The sequence below is a fragment of the Leptidea sinapis genome, chromosome 3 (assembly GCF_905404315.1).
Source record: "Leptidea sinapis chromosome 3, ilLepSina1.1, whole genome shotgun sequence".
Taxonomy (NCBI): Eukaryota; Metazoa; Arthropoda; class Insecta; order Lepidoptera; family Pieridae; genus Leptidea; species Leptidea sinapis.
This window is the reverse complement of record NC_066267.1, coordinates 10514059-10529703: the sequence shown is the minus strand read 5'-3', so window position 1 is coordinate 10529703 and position 15645 is coordinate 10514059. Positions and strand designations below refer to the sequence as shown.

Sequence of the window (15645 nt, the reverse complement as noted above, 5' to 3'; positions counted from 1 at the left end):
TTTTTATATCAGAAGATGAAAACTGGCGCGTGGCCCACCTACGTGAAGACAAGAAGCAACACCAAAGGTCAGGAGATGTGTTACCGGCCTTTGAAATGTATGAGGATTTAAAGGCCCATAATATCAGTTCAAGAATACAGAACGTGGCAAAGATTTTCTAGTGAAACGCGCGGTTGTGGAATGCCATACATTAACGTTGGTTGGAATTTCGCATTTTGAAGTATTGTAGGGTAAAAAACAGCTGCTAATATTAACCTTAACAGCTCCTCTGAATACTACGAGACCCTACATCTCTATGCAAAGACAAAAGAATCAAGCCGATCAGAGATGACTTGGCCATCGATGGTTGGAGTAGCTCTCCGATTTAAGTGATCAAACGAAAGAAGAACGGACTGTTGAGCGCCCGCCAAGAGGTGGGAAAAGGGGAGGTGCAGGTGGTGGCTTAAAGTGAAGAAATGTCTCGTCTTACTTAGCACACCAAGCATTCAACAAGAATTCAAGCACAGTGGCCATCTTGGCCTTCACTTCCAAATGAAGACGCTGAGTAGGCTAATAAAGCTGTGGCAATTAGGGGAGAATTCTGAAATCTAGAAGATACGACACAGGGAAAAGTAGAAGTTTTTAGCAGTGAACGCACAGTATGGAAGTTGCATAGCGCAGTCTCGATTTCAGGTCCAAATTTGTTCTAGTTCTCGTCAACACTATGCCGAAAGATGTTGGCATGCCTGGTGTATAAAGGATACCCTTTCCGCGTCTGTATTGCAATGAAAGCCGCTACTTTGCAGTATATCATACATTATATATGTATACAGTGTAGAGGATAGAACGCGGCCTCTCTCTCTCTCTCTAAACCGCTTCCGGTCTATGAGTGAAATATACCTACAAGAAGATCACCAGCTGAGGGACACTAATGGAAATCCTCAAACACACACCACAAAACGGTGTAATCACAGAAGCGGTCTTTAGAGGCTTTCCGCGCTTTTTTTACACCGCATAAGGTGTTTACCACGTATTTTGTATATTTTTTATTAAAAAAAAAGTACTATACACCCCGGGATATTTCTTGAGAGGTGCCATCACACGCGTTGAAATAAAATACAAGGTCTCATTGGTGGAGAGCATGGGGGGGAGGGGGGCTGTAATATTCGAATTGATTATACCATACTCACTCACTTGCCTCACTGAGCATAATATTTTATGCATTCATACCAGGGCCTATATGTATAGCGGCAAAGCTGATTAAAGATAGCGGTATAAAACGCACTAATATCGCAATTACCGTGGATGATTGCACACAGAATTTCAATAATTTCAATGAGTATTAGCATGTATGCAAGCACCGCATTCTCGAAGTGAACGTATTAATTATCACATTATGAATAGTTACACAGCACACGTCATGGTCATGTTTCGCGCCTTTTTTGTAACCCACAGACCGCCCACGCATTTCAGCCATATTGTTTTTTAATTTGGCTTGAATAAAAGTTAGGAAATACGTATTATTTGATTCAACTTTCACATAACATAGAACATCACCGTTTTAAGATGACTAATTCTTGTCTCGAGGTCGCCATAATAACTATTTTTTAGGAGAAGCAATGATATACCTTGTTAATTTTTTAATGGAGAAAAAGAAACAATGTTGCATACGATAGACGTGAAAACTTCAGTCTACCTAAGTTGACTAGAGCTGAATTTACTAGAATGAGCGTTACATAGCCTTTCATGACGGTTCAGAAAATATAGTCCGCAGCGCGCGTAAAAAAGTTTTCATTTCATTTTCACTCTTACTAAACTAAGAGATTCATAGTTGTTTAAAAAAGACTTACGTGTGATTTCCATACAGTTTAGATGTTAAAATATGTTTTGAGCGTTCCTTTTTTTTTAAATGTGTAACGTAAATAAGTACCTACTAATGAAAATCATATTAATCGTAAAATTATAATAATTGTACGAAGGCTCTTCATGAAGCACTTCAAAATATGTCATATAAAGATATAGAAAAATTACAAATAGTGTTAAAATAAACATTATCTATTATTTATTACATTATTAGTCATTACTAATTACATTGAAGATATAGTTTAGTTATATACTTAACTTGTACATTAATTTATACCTTTTTACTTTTTTAAGTTTTTCTTTTTCTGATTATTTACGCCTGAAACACAGGATTACCTAGTTGTAGGTTTCCTAGGCACAGTGTTAACTAGGTTTTTAGTAAGACTTGTATTATTATTCTTATTTTGTAATTTTATAATCGTTTAATAAAAAAAAAAATCATTATTCTTATGTGCTAAGAGTCTGGGAGATCTAGTATAGAAGTCTTATTATAAAACTTGTATTTAAATTGAAATTATATATTGAAATTTTATTTAATTCTCGTCCACTGGTTGTGACTCATATGTCTAATATGAGTTAGAAGAGGCTTAGTAGCTGAAGTATGATACAAATGATCTAGTTGACCAGCTAACGTCAGGGTGTAGAAAATGCATGACGGTGAGCACGCATATCGTAAAAATTAACTCCGATAATTTTGAATAATGCGCCAAAAGAAGTATAACTTTTCTTATTTAAGAAACTGATCGAATCTGTATAACTTAAATTTACCCAACCCTTTTTGCGATACCTACTGTTCAATAATTCATATCAATACTGTAGTAATACTAGGTTATGTCCAAAATGGACCGATTTTTAAGGGAATTTCACTGCCAGACTCCTCATCTTCTGATGATATAGAGCTAGTTTCAATTTGGAAATTTAATTAGAATTTCGGTCAAAAAACTCATGTAACTGTGAACAAAAAATGTTCGTTTTTGTTTTGTTTGATGCAAGGCAATCAAACTGGCATGTCAAATTCAGTTTCGTTTTAAAGTTTATTTATACGTGAAAAAAATTCTTGAGAATGATATTTTATTTCTTTCTCCTGGTGACCAAACGAACGGTCACGTGAAAGTAAGTGATCAACATCGTTCATACCAATTACCAGTGGGAGGCTCCTTTGCACAGAATGCCGGCTAGATTATGGGTACCACAACGGCGCCTATTTCTGCCGTGAAGCAGTAATGTGTAAGCATTACTGTGTTTCGGTCTGAAGGGCGCCTTAGCTACTGAAATTACTGGGCAAATGAGACTTAACAACTTATGTGTCAAAGTGACGAGCGAAGTTGTTGTGCCGCATAGAATTTTTTGGGTTTTTAATAATCTTGAGCGGCACTGCTTTGTAATGGGCAGGGCGTATTAATTACTATCGGCTAAACGTCCTTCTCGTCCCGTCCCTTATTTTCATGAAAAAATACTACCTTGCAACACCAGAGGAAAACTCGGCACGGGCGTACTCTTTCAAGTAGGTGTAGATACGTCCTCTTTTTGAACGTATACCAATCTCGTAACGTCCTCGAAACAGGTCGCAATGAAGTTAATTACATATCTACCTTGGGGCTCCTCCACTGGGGTGGAACACCACACTTACAACTATTGTTAAAATCCTTGGGAACATTCTCCATTACAGATACATCCCCACTAATATTAAGTTAAGTCAAATTAAGTTATGTGTTCCTAAAAAACAGCTGCGTAATCCCATCCCCTTTTATAAAACTCTCTATCGCCGTAATTCCTTCTTCGTCCGTACAAGGATCAAATTTAATGAACTTGAAAATGCTTACCCCGAAATTGACACTCTTTTAACTAAACCTAGTGCAATTCTGATGACCAAATCATACTTTCTTCCCTAAGTATTCAAAGTATTCAACAAAATCAATGTAAACTTTAATTATATTATTATTTACTGTAATTATGTTTTATAAATTGTAAACTTCTTGCTTCTTGGTATCTTTAAAATGTAGTTATTATAATAAAGTACTAATTTTATACATAGTATTAATGTAATAGATTATAAGATAGCGTAACTCTCTAGTAATTTTAAAAACTAATTAGAATCATATATTATGTGAAAACTAGTTAGTGGCTTTTAGTTATACAAATAGATGTCAACATAGTTGTAAGTTTTCATAATCAATAAATAAATAAAATAAATAAATAAATATATAAAATGTGAATGTAAGTTTGTTTGTTACGCTTTTACGCCGGAGTAGTAGCTCGCTCGGTTCAGTAGAATCAATTTTAATGAAATCTGGTACAGCGATAGACTAGAGCTTGGGCAAGGACATAGGCTACATTTTATTCCGGAAAAATCTATCTTTCCTCCGGGATTTGTGAAAAACTGAAATTCACCTCGATGAACTAAACTATTCCAATAGTAGGTTTAGTTCGCCATAGCAATGTTCCTCGAAATAAGATTCATATGATATGTTGGGAACGTTCGAAGATTCGTATCTTATCGTAAATCTTCAATTCCAAACTAGCTTATTATTTAAAAACTCTTTAACTACGCGGACGAAGTTGCGGGCATCAGCTAGTAGAATATAAAAAGGCATAAAAGGCATTTATTTTCTCAAAATTGATTCCTTTAGAATTCTTTTTGATGTCATTTCTAATAAATTAAATAGTACTACCGCTTCGGAAACAAATCGCGCTCTGAGACAGAAGAAGCGGTGCAAGAAACTCTCCCAGCATTCTTTTTTTTGCGTTCTTTTCAATAAAAATAATCAATATTGTACAGTCATTTCTATCGCTATAAAATAATCATAATCTAGTCCCAGGCTGTCCGATCACTTAGATATTCAGCTGTGGTGTAATAGGATTTACGACAGAGCCATTTTTTTTATAAAACATTTAATTTTATTTATAGATAATGCCTGAACAGTGGCTGGGACTTTATTATGAAAGTGAATACATTTACCCTGAAAGGTATTATGTATAATATTAATGTTAGCACGATGTTATGTATTGTGATGATGTGGGTAATGATGAGAGTCTAGCTGGGAACAATACGGCAGAGATAACACCTTTGTGTACAGAGGTTGATAACCTCCAAACTATGCTGTAACTCAACAGACTATAATTATAGTACATCCATGGAGTAATAGTACATAATCATTATCGTCTATATATATTGGCACGACAATTGTAACGCTTTTAATCTCATAGATTATAGATTATTACTAACTCCTTAAAAACATGGTTTTTGGTTCATAAATGTTGTCTATGGAAATGGAATCTTTTAAGGCTAAGTAAGTTTTAACAAGCTAAGAAAATATGCTAGTTAATTTGCAGAGCTTGTTGCAGCTGATGGCAGCGTAGAGATTTAATGCATCATCATCATCAGCCGGAAGACGTCCACTTCTGGACAAAGGCCTCTCCAAAGATTTCCACGACGATCGGCCCTGCGCTGCCCTCATCCAACGTATTCCGGCGATCTCGACCAGATCATCGGTGCATCTTGTGGGGGGTCTATCAACACTGCGTCTTCCGGTACGTGGTCGCCATTCGAGGACTTTACTGCCCCAACGACCATTTGTCCGTCTAACGATGTGCCCTGCCCACTGCCACTTCAGTTTCGCAATCATTTAATGATTCAATGCATAATACTTTCCTTTTTTTCGATTTCCCACATTTTTTGTTTTTTCTAATACAACTCGGGCATGGTACGATGAGCCACTGGTAATATAATATTATCACTTACATTAGACCTGATCCCACGTGTTCAAATCACTGAGTCACGGTAAAACTATATCACAAGTCGCTTGGATGAATTACTGACTCGCAGTCTAGTCATTATGGTATAAGCCTTGAAGTGGAATGCGCGTAATAAGATTATTTTATAATTAATAGCCTGCGTAAGATATTGAAAAAATCTATTTTTTTTACTAGTCAACTGTACATGCGTCAAGTTTTTTCATCCCTAAGCGTTCTGTAGAATATATTATGTATATAGTATACATCAATGTTTCCCAAACATTATTGTGCCATGGCCCGGTTATTTTCACACTGCCCCTTCGTGGCCCTTACTGTTAAACCCAAGCCAAAATACACATTTATTAATAGTAAAAAGGGTTTTTTAGTACTTCATACTTTGTTGTCGTGTATTTAGTCAGAAATTTAAGAAGAGTAAGTTTTACTATCGAATAATCGAAGTTCGCGGAAAGTGAAGAAAGTTTTATCCTATGGAGTTTTTTTTAAAACGAGGCGGGAATTTTGTGACCCGATATTTTATTTTGATAGCCCGGTACCGTGTCACCACCCGGCAATAGGGAAACCCACTACTATTTGAAATATTTGTTTGTCGACTATTAAACGTACTGTGACATTTAACAATATTTTTTTTCAACTTTTTTAACCATTAGTTCGATCACTGCCATTGTTGGGCGACACAACCGAGGGTCTCCTTTGGCGGATGTTTTTTCACGTTCGACCCATCAAAGTGAAACTGTATAATATGGTGGAGCACACAGAACAGTTGAAAGACATCTGTTCTGTGGTGAAGCATTTGCACCTAACGTATCCTGCTGACTTGAATAACTGTTTTGGTACTGAAATTTTGCAATCACAGATACTTAATAACCGCATGCAATTTAATTTTAACCATTTTCGACAGCACGCTCCTTCAAACTAAATAACGATAATGTGCTTGAATTCAGGACTTTTAAGTTTCTGTATCTGAAGGGCAACCCTAGGAATCCTCTGTTTAAAAACAATGTTTACAAATTGTGAATCTAAGAAGTTTACAGCTCTTGAAAGCACACCCCGTGATAAATGCGGTAGAAGACAGACAATGCAGCGTACAACAATTCGTATAATCAAATCTGGAAACGTATGACCCTGCTAATTAATATCTGAGTAGTAAATTTCTACCTCTTATCTTGGGCTATATCAGCGAATAGCTTCGTACTGCACCGCTTGTCATTTTCTTTCATTAACCTAATAACATTAGCTATTCGCCTTACTTTCTCACGGGTGAAATATAGAAAAAAGGGCTTATAGAGGAACTACAATTCTCTGGTTACTAGTAGATAATTAGGTTTTATTATAATGTTTTTTTTATGGAATAGGAGGACAAACGAGCGTACGGGTCACCTGGTGTTAAGTGATCACCGCCGCCGACAATCTCTTGCAACACCAGAGGAATCACACTCATGTGATTCCTCAACGCTCACGTTGCCGGCCTCTAAGGAAGGTGTACGCGCTTTTTTTGAAAGTACCCATGTCATATCGTATGTAGATATGTATTGTATAAACCATCCGTAGAACATATTTTATTGATGGTGGAAAACAAGCCCGCAACAATTTTTTGCGAGTTTTAAAAGGAGTTGGCGGATATACCTACAAGCAGACAACGGATAGGGACTTTGTTTCATAGTATCTCTTACAGGTAGATAAAGATTTAAGATTTAGACCTATTAAAAGACAAGAAACTTGTATCTTCCTCTCATGAGAGGGTCGTGGAATGGGGTAAAATTAACCAAGTTCAATTCAAACTCCTCAGAAGACTCAAGTTTACACGTTAATCACAAATAAACATTTGTCTTATCACCGCTCTTCGAAAGACTTCCCTCAATGCCTCGCCTTGTATTGGAATGGATGAACCCAGTGTCTCGAAATTTCGAGCGATTATCCTTTCCGCGGTCATCTAAAATGGAAGGCCAAAATGGATTCGATGAAACTGGAGGTCATAAATAAAGCATTGCAATTTTTTGAAGATGACCCACATTATAGCGCTCTACAAATCCTAGATCCGGTCACATATGGAGTATTTCTCTCATATCTGGTCTGGTGCACCCTAGTATCAGCACGAATTTGACAGAGCTTCTTCAATTGTACCGGATCCAGTGGTCTGTGAACTTGGCATTCCGTAAAGACGCCACTTTATTGTGTCTGCATTTATCGCGGGGAGTGTTCCGAAAAACTGTGTCACCTAATTACTGCCTTCAAATTCCACCTGCGTACGACACGCCAGAAACTTGGATATCGCCCTCACCATCTGGATAAGTGGCATACCACTTCAATTTGGTTTTCAAATAATTTTCTGCCACTTAGAACCAAATTATGGAATGAGCTTCCTTGCGTGGTGTTTTCAGGACGATACGACATAGATACCTTCAAGAAAACCGTGAACCAATTCCTCCTGAAAGGCCAGCAACGCTCCTGATTCCTCGGATGTTGCAGAAGAATGTGGACGGCGGTGATCACCTAACATCAGGTACCTCTGACGCTCGTTTGTGCTCTTTTACCGTAAAATTTTTAAACACTCATCTGTATATACCTATATTTTAAGATCGGAAGATAACATTAAGAATGAAAAAGAAAAAGAAATATGAAACATATTAAGGTAAAAATTTCGTATCCAATCAATAATTATTTACTTAACAGCCGAAAAACGTCCACCGCTAGATAAAGGCCTCCTATATAATTACTTATTTATTATGAGTGTATCAGAAAGCTTACTGCAGAAAAAAATATGATTTTGTAAAAACAATTATAAGGTAAAATTTAAGTGTTTGCTGGTAGATTTTGAAAACGGGAAGAAAGCTCTATCTAAAATAAGTAGAGTCGTAAGATGTCGGATTACCAAATAATAATAGTCATTTGATTATGAATTATTTCATTCAACCATTTTATCACAACATATAGCTGAGTATAAGAAAATAAATCATATCAAACAATATTAGGTATGCACAACATCTTAGAATAATTATTGTAGATTACGTTGACGCAAATTCGTGAACAAAATTATCTATAGAGTAATTTACTTTAAGAATAGATAAATATCTATCAATTGCAATCCGATACATTCATTAATTGAATAGCACAAAATTAGTGAAGCGAGCAAGTCGCGCTAACATAAAAGAATCGGTATTCAGGCCGACCGCGGCGCTGTTACGGAAGAGCTCAAGAAAATCTATTTTGTGCCGTAAAACCTACTTAGTGTTAGTTTAGAAACCCACTCGATGCCAGCTAATGCAATACTGCATTCACTTTTAGTGAAACTTCATCGTTAACTCTATTCGACTAATGATTTAGAACGCGAGTGAAAACTGCCCACTGAAAGCAAACCGCTTGCAGTGTTCGAAAATAAACTAAATTATTACTAAAATAGAAGATCCGACGATAAGAGTAGGGGAATTAAAATAGCAACTTGTAGCACTTACCAGAATCATGCGCGTGCGTGTCGGAAGCTTTCGTTGGCGTATTTATGTGTTTTTCACAAATATTAATTAACGCGATTGTCGCTTGCGCAGATTCTGGTCGTATGGCGCCCGCCCGGGCGGTTTGCCGATTGCGGACTAACTGCCTGCTAGTCGCGAGCGCATCGGCTGTCGACTCTATCATGATTGGCTAGCCGGCCGCCGGGCCCGATCGCCGCGCGCGACCGATTTTCTTTTACGATTGCATCTCAGTCACACAATTTTTTTTAGTGGTTCATACCTACTTCATAATAATACACTATTCAGCGCTAAACTGGCTAAACGCGAAACAATTCAGGTGACTAACGTTGGATCCTTTTGATACTTATAAAGTAAATAATTCACAAACTGATTCTATTCCATCGTGATTCGTGAATATATTTATATAAACTGCTGCTTGAAAGTTAAAGTGCTTATGTTAAGAAACGGTAATGTTCTATATTATCGCGAGTTGTGATTTAGTGAGGTTTTGCGACATCTTATATTATTTTGTACTTTATATAAATATGTCTTTTACAATAGAGCCGAGGCGGTGGCAATCTCTATGTACTATCAGAGGATGACCATTGGGTGGATTTACCAGTGGGAGGGTCCTTTGCAAATGAAGCCGGCTAGATTATGGGTACCACAGCGGCGCCTATTTCTGCCGTGAAGCAGAAATGTGTAAACATTACTATATTTTGCTCTGAAGGGTGCCGTAGCTAGTGAAATTACTGAGCAAATGAGACTTAACAACCTATGTCTCAAGGTGACTAGCGCAATTGTAGTGCCGCTCAGAATTTTTGGGTTTTTCAAGAATCCTGAACGGCACTACATTGTAATGGGTAGGGCGTATCAATTACCATCAGCTGAACGTCCTGATCGTCTCATCCCTTATTTTCGGTAAAAAATGCCTCCATAGTAAAAGAACATATAATTCTAAAATTTCACTAAGTCCTACAAGGTAGGTACTTTAAAATTACGGACTGTTAGTTTTTCCAATAATCTCAGATTATATTTTGCATGAAGTTAGATTTGTAGTCGTACCTATGCTCGCTCAATATGTTAAATTCGTATGTTTTAATAAAAAGAAGATCAAAGTAGGTTTAATTAATCAACCGAGTTTTAAAAACTAGAAATCTCAAAAATCTAAGTTTTATTGACATATTTTATTCTGTCTTACGACAATAATCTAAAAATTGATGAGTTTGTATGTATATATACCACAATACGTGGGTAACACTGAAAATGGTTAGAACTGGCCAGTTAGAAACATTGCTAATGAAACTTTTTTGAATTTCAATTTTAGAACTCTTTATATTGCATTCATTTTTCATTTGGTTTTGTGAATTGGCGGCAAATCTAAAACTCTTGTTACACGTGAAATTGAACCTAACGCGAGAAAAAATTCGGTCAATGATTTATTATTACTTTCGTTGTGGGCTTACTCAACAACAATGCTATGATAGGCTGCGATTACCATTTCTTAATGAAGCCCCCATCTCGTGCCACTATTTACAATTGTTTTAACGAGTTTAAGCGTGGACGTAGCAATCTCAATGATGATCCGCGTGAGGGACGTCCTTTAACAGCGACTACTGAAGATAAAATCAGTGCTGTGCGACGCATGATAGAGGAAGAGTGACTTATCAGCAGATACGGGCAAGCCTAGGCATTGGTATGAGTCAAGCTCAAAAAATTGTACACGAACATTTAAGCGTCAGGAAGCTTTGTACCAGATGGATTCCCCATACTTTAACCGACGACCAGAAACACCTTCGCATGGACTGGTGTCACCAAATGTTAGATAAGTTCAACGCCAGTGACTTAAATGCTGTATTTGACATCGTCACAGGTGATGAAAGCTGGATATATTGCTACGAACCCAAAACCAAAAGACAATCAGCTCAGTGGGTGTTTCCTTTCGAGGATCGGCCAACTAAGGTAAAGAAAGGAAGAAGTCAAGGAAGTTGTGCTAGAAGATGGAAGGACAGTTACTGCAGACTGGTATGTCAATCGCTGTTTGGCTGTTGTCTTGGAAAAAATTCGACAGCAGCGCCCTCGAAGCAGGATCCTCCTTCACCACAACTATGCTTCAGCGCTCTCCGCAACACTATGACTATGGCAGGTGTCGAGATAATGAGTCATCTGCCATACAGTCCTGACCTGGCACCCTGCAACTTTTATTTATTCCCAAGAACTCAAGATAAAATTCAAGGTTTTAGCTTTACGAGCCCTGAAGATGCAGTGAATGCGTACGAAAATGCCGTAGAAGAGATCCCTAAGTAAGAATGGGCCCACTGCTTTTCTCAGTGGTTCCATCGAATGCGACGATGTGTACAGAGTAACGGAGATTACTTCGAAAAACAATAAAAGTATTGGCGACTTTCTACATTAAGCCGTTTTACACTTTCTAAATATTTTCAGTTTAACAAAAAAAAAACATTATAAACATTATATTGTATGATTCTTTAAGGGAGAAAAAATTGTGTAATTAGTATCCCCCGTAACCGCACACACACTAGCATAATGGTGCTTCACTTGCTAATATCACGGCGCGAAGTCCTTCTTTTTTTACTCGTCCGTGTTGATTGATTGAAAATTGCAGGAGCTTTGTATGGGGCAGCAATCATTGGGGGGGCTGTTTTAGCTGTTTGATATTCCGGAAAATAAATTCATAGATCATATATATTTTTCACCTCTCCAGCAGAAAATTACTACGTCAGAACTCGCAGCAAAAACGCTTTTTCCTTCGAGCGTGAGGCAAAGTGATTTAAATTTCGAACCCCACGTGACCATTCATCCGGGAATTACTCCGCGTTAAAAAAATAAACAATGCGATCCGAAACTCATTTTAGCCTAGCGTATTATCTCATTGTCACAAAAATGTATATGTTACCTATCGAAATTTAGATTTATAAATTTTATTATTGCATTTTTAAAGACTTAATATTTAAAATAAATACTAGTTATGATATTTATAGTAAACATTGTTAAATATTATCTTAATTTTTTATATTACTATAACCTATAACACTTTTCTCGCTAGTCGAGGTGAAAAGTTGTATGTTTCACACGAGAGCAATTTTTTTTTGTCTCCTGCCTTTAAATCACTCACTACCTCAGTAGTCTATATTAGAATCACGAGCGTAGCGAGTACTAGTGACTACTTCGTGAATTCGTGATTTAAAGTCACCACTCGCAGAAAAAAATAACTTTGCTCACTTGTACATCAAATAACTATTATGACAGGGCGAGCAAAGGTATTAAATAAAAATGAAACATTAAAATCTGTTGTTTTTAAAAACAATATAAGCATCAGACCAAAATTAGGTTTCAATAAAATGACTTTTGGTCGTTATAAAAAATATTTATTACGGGATAATCTTAATATTAAATATAAATAAAGATGTTCGTAGAATAAACACAAAAATTTCCAACTATACACGAATCCAAAAACAAAAAGGGAATGTACTTAAACTAAAAATTATGAGGGAAAAAAACATTTACTAAATAAACTTAAATTATTTGGTGGTACTGTTGATAAAACTAGTGGATGGAAATGCAAAAGTGATCTGAAGTACTTAAAGATACAAAATTTACTGCAATCCAATTATTGTGTGTTTTTGCCAATTACCTGTATATTTAAAAATAATACTACTGTACTGTACCTACTGTTTATGGAGGATACAGGCAAGGACAATCGAGAAAAGTTGAAAAAAATTCCAGCTTATGTTGCAAATAACAGTTCAAAATGCTTCCACATTGGCGCTGGTGTAGGCACAGGGTATGGTATGAAGAATGGTGAATGCAGCAATTGTAAACGAATTGAAGTATGCCAAGATAAAAGTTAAAATTATTGTCGGCTAAATTAGTTATTTATTGAAAATTTCAACGACTTACTTTGAACAAAATAATGTAGTAAATATAACCTTAAGTATTTATTATAGGGAAACGTGTACCTAGAGTGTTTTTATATTTGGCGCTTCTTTTAAGATTTAACCTGATGCTACTGTAGCACCACCCTTATTTAATGTATTTTGACGGACACTTTTTCATATACACAGATAATTCTCCTTATCTCTACCCTCCATAGTACTGTTACTATAGATTTATAGAAGATAAATTTTCCTTATGTCGAACCTGAAAACAACCTACAAAATAGCCGTATGCCCTTTCCGTTTACTACAAGTTTTATAGGTTAAAGGGCTTACGGCCATTTTATAGGTTATGAGTTATAAGATCAATGTCTCTGGCATAGAAAACATAGTTACATTTTATATATGTGATATTATGACGAAGCAATTGTCTATACGTGTCTCGACTTCACCTAGTTGCGACAATATTGCTGCAACATAATCAGTTAAAACCATTTTGAATACAAAACTCAATAGTTACTTTGACGTCTTCATTACTGTAGTATCATCATGCATTTAACAGTGTCACTTGCAAAATATTTTGAATATAGATAAAATTTCCTACTAAAATAAAACCGTAGATCATTTATAAGTCTAGATAGACTATAACAGCTGTAAAAAACTTCTAGAAAAATTGAGTTTATAACTAGCCTCTATTTATTATCACACTAATACAAAGTGTCATACAAAGCGCGTGTGTAAGACGTAGCTTTGTCACGCACACTAGACTAATTTTCCTTTTTTTATCGGATGTCTAACAGCTCGAGACAATTTAGACCAGATTGGGTTTAAAAGTATTATGTGGGGTACGAAGGGGCAATGTGAAAATTAACGGGCCACGGCAGAACAATGCCCTAGTTAACTTAGAAGAAGCTTTTTATCAACATATTTTTTATATATTAACTTGTTTGAAAATAAACGGATAACAAACTCACTGACCACTTTTAATATTATATTCAACCACAAATATTTTTATTCAAAATAGGATGTGACATCACTTATTCAAAGTCCAAAACCCATTCCAAAACTAATGCCTCACACCTGAGAAGGACGGGCGCAACAAACTCAGCAGGCTTTTGTTTCATAAAAAATATAGTTACAATTAAGCTACAATTAAGTTACAGTTATAGTTACAATTAAGCTACAATTAAGTTACAGTTATAGTTACAATTAAGTTACAAATATCCTGAGGGCGGTTAGAGGTTGGTTCTAAATACTATTTTTATCGACGTTTCTACTGCTGTCATAGTCTATCTAGACATAAATACTCTAAGGGTAAAATAATACACATATATTAATATTAAAAAGGTTATAAATAGTAACCTATTTATTTACCTTACGAATATTTACGATGAGTCAATCGATAGTAGGTATTTTTTTAATGAAAAGGTGGAAACTTTTTGACTCTGAATTTTATTTTGATGGCCCGGTATCTGGTTGTGACCGTGGGGATAATCTGAAATGCTGTACTAGGTACGGTATTCGAGCATGAGTGCCAGAGAAATTTTTCATCACACAGGTTTTATGTTAGTGACCTTACTGGTATTTTAATATCTCTCAATACTTCAGATAACTAAGGATGAGTTAATTCGAAAACATATAACAAAAAATCAATTGAGAATTTGGAACTATATTTCATAAACAATAGAAGAAATGGGTATATTTTAGTATTTAAACGTTATAACAATACAATATAGCTATATTATAGTGGGGAATAATTGATTCATAAATTATTTAAACATTAATAGTGTTATTACAAAAAAATATTTAAACATGGCTTAGATACTTGTTTTGTTAAAGTGTCTAACTATTTAAGCGACGTCTAAAGATTGACGCTAAGCAATAGAAACACTCGGATTTTTAATAGTTATTTTTTTAAACAAGTGTTCAACGCTTGTTTAACTTTTTTGTAATAACACTGTAAATATCAAATTAATAAACCTCCATTAAACTATTTTGTCAGTTTATTTTTATTTTATATTTTATTCTTAACAAAATACTAACACAATTAACAATTAGTAAATATTGTGTTAGTCTCTGTCCACATATAAAGAATATCGAGTAATGGTTTTCACTTGCCTCGCCACATGTACTCTTTCTTTCTAGTCATTATTTATTATGTAAGCATCTAAACCTTAAATTTATCAGTGTTTATAGTTCTCTAGACAAAGCCCACATAAAAGTGGAGGAAAAAATCTGCACATTGATGTATTTTCTTTTCGTCTTAATGTAACTGTAATAATCAGAAAGTAGAATGGCTCTTCCATTCCCAATTTTAAGGCACTGGGGAAAAGCAGTCTTTGAAAACACATTATGAATTTACTATGAAACTTATTGTAGATTGTTAATGATTGACAACCCATGGCCAAAACTCTCATATTGTGTAAATACTTGCATCCTGTGCCATTTAATAAATGAAAAAAAGTGTTTAAAAAGTTAAGTATACACGCATGAAGTTATACTTCTTTGGCTAACGAAGCAAAAATCATTAAAATGATTTATTCCTCGTTTTTTGAAAGAACAATTTTGTAAAAATCTTGCAAAGGCAATTAATTATTAAATAATGAATACGGCTGTACGGGCTTGAACCCTTTGCCTATCCTAATAATGGATGAAGAAACCAAAAAAAAACAACGAGTGACGCAAACGTCAGAAAATTTTAGGAA

The 15645-nt window shown here is 35.5% G+C and overlaps 1 protein-coding gene across 5 annotated transcripts in view; it reads right to left on the bottom strand.

Moving 5' to 3' along the window:
- LOC126979633 (CBP80/20-dependent translation initiation factor) overlaps window positions 1-9181 on the bottom strand; it is a 56085-nt gene extending 46904 nt beyond the window's left edge. For 4 of the 5 annotated variants that reach the window (XM_050829077.1, XM_050829078.1, XM_050829074.1 and 1 more), the window contains exon 1: window positions 9048-9175. The gene's annotated coding sequence lies outside the window, so the exon portion shown is untranslated. Of the gene's footprint in view, window positions 1-9047 lie in introns of all 5 variants that reach the window. The other variant, XM_050829075.1, reaches the window with a different exon arrangement.
- Between the last annotated feature and the right edge of the window lie 6464 nt (window positions 9182-15645).